Genomic DNA, 1,960 nt, shown 5'->3' on the forward strand with positions numbered 1-1,960 from the left:
ATTCACTTTGTTGTAAAGCAGAAACTAACACACCATTGTAAAGCAATTATACTCCAATAAAGATGTTAAAAAAAAAAAAAAAAAGAGAAGGGTCACTGCAAGAACAGTGGGCCGACTTCCTGATAGCCAGGGAAAGTAGACCCCCTTTGTGGGCTAGTAGCCAACTTTTATAGCCTCAAGACAAAGAAAATTCCTGCTGGCAGGATGGCATTAGGTGATTGGTCAGGATGCTATAAGGTTGCTACATGGTGAATATTTTACCTAATATGGAGTCGGGGGGCTGTCCAGTTTAGATCAGGAGAGCCCATGGCAACAGTTTTTACGGGGGCTTGGTTAATTCCAGAGTTTTCATCTTGTGTCCTTGATGTAGGGTGTCCTTGATGCAGGGCTCCACATTCTCCCCTCTTTTTATTTATGGGCCAAATCTTTGGCCCCTTAACACCCCGTTCATGACTGACTATCTACGGCCATCTATCCCCATCTATCATCTATCATCTATCTATCCCTGTCTCCAGCCAGAGGAACCCAGGGTGTTGGGGAAAGGGGCGATGACCATACCTAGCTTCTTCCTGCTGGACTGGGCGTCATAGGGGTCCCGGGTTCCCAATGCCTGCTCTCTGTCAGGGTGTATTTACGAAGGGAGATGAGATCCCACGGAATGATAAGGCGGCTTGCTCCAACGTAGTCCATGTGCCAACCGGCTGGTATCCTTGTTATAGTATCATCTGGAATTGAATCTTTTGAACCTGTTGGGAGATGAACTTAGATAATGTGTTAATATGCAGAGGCCAAACAACAAAACAAAGGCTATCAGGATGAATGGTCCCAACAAGGGAAATAGCCATGTTCATATCTGGATCCCCATAGAGGAGAGGAGGCTGGAAAGCCAGCTGGGGCCCTGTTCTGCTCTCTCTTTTCAATCTTCTGTTAATTTGATCTTTTTCTTTAGACTCTGAAGGTCTTCTTCAACCTGGCCGGAGGTATGAACATAGAAGCAGCCTGTCTCATTTAGTAGGGCACAGACACCTCCCGCCTCAGCTGTTATAACATTAAGGGCCCTCCTATTTTGTAAAAGCACCTTGGCCAGAGAGCCTAGGGCTGACTGCCGTTCCTCCATGGCTGCTACTGTAGCACTCCAAGATTCCTCGACCATGATGGGGAGATGGAGAACGCTCCTCTCTAAGAGGGGTACACCTGCAAACCAAAGAGCCCTCTAAAGACGCTGTGTATTATTTCGGGCAGATCAAGAATTGGGTTATCATAAGCATGTCCCCCCAATCAGTGGTTCATTTTTGTCTCTCCCAGACAGGTCTGAAGGCCTCCTCGAGGAAGGACCCAAGGTTGGGAATGCCTCCTAAGGAAGCTAAATCCTTTGTAGTCATAATGGTCGCCTCTGGGACCACCACAGTGATTGTGCAGGAGCTCTTCCAAAGTGTGGGAAGATCCATACAGACCCTGTTACTGCATAGAAATGAAAATCTGGTGCCCCTCAAGGATACCCCTGTTGTGGGTCCCCAGAGCCAGGCCCTGACGTTTTGGGAGTTTTCCTCTGGAAATAGACTAGGGTTCCATGGCCTAGGATTACATTGGGAAGGACAAACACCAAGGAAATAATCATCCATACATAAAGGGGAGAAGCCAGGCTCTGACTGATTATGAGTGTGATGGGGGGATTGGCGTAACAAATTTCTAAATATTAGTTGAATTATGTTATATTTTGGAGGAAAGTCTTGTCAGGAGGTTAAACTAAGTAAGTGTCAGGTGGTCACAACGATCCCCACATATTTAGTTCCCAGGGCTGAGCAATTTATGGGTATATGGTCTTCATTAATATATTTCTTAGTCTCATTTTTCCTTGAATTTCCCCAATACAAAGTGAAATTACCCTCATGTACATCATATTTATTTTCCTCTGACCAGGGATTCCACTCCAGGCTAGTCTGATTAAAATTGAGGGTGT

At 45.8% G+C, this 1,960-nt stretch overlaps 1 long non-coding RNA gene across 4 annotated transcripts in view; it reads right to left on the bottom strand.

Moving 5' to 3' along the window:
- LOC114486312 (uncharacterized) overlaps positions 1-1,960 on the bottom strand; it is an 88,275-nt gene that overhangs the window by 11,300 nt on the left and 75,015 nt on the right. For all 4 annotated transcript variants that reach the window (XR_003679863.1, XR_003679861.1, XR_003679865.2 and 1 more), the window contains one exon: positions 559-746. This is a non-coding gene — a long non-coding RNA (uncharacterized lncRNA). The remainder of the gene's footprint in view (positions 1-558; positions 747-1,960) is intronic.

The sequence above is a fragment of the Physeter macrocephalus genome, chromosome 5, assembly GCF_002837175.3.
Source record: "Physeter macrocephalus isolate SW-GA chromosome 5, ASM283717v5, whole genome shotgun sequence".
Taxonomy (NCBI): domain Eukaryota; kingdom Metazoa; phylum Chordata; class Mammalia; order Artiodactyla; family Physeteridae; genus Physeter; species Physeter macrocephalus.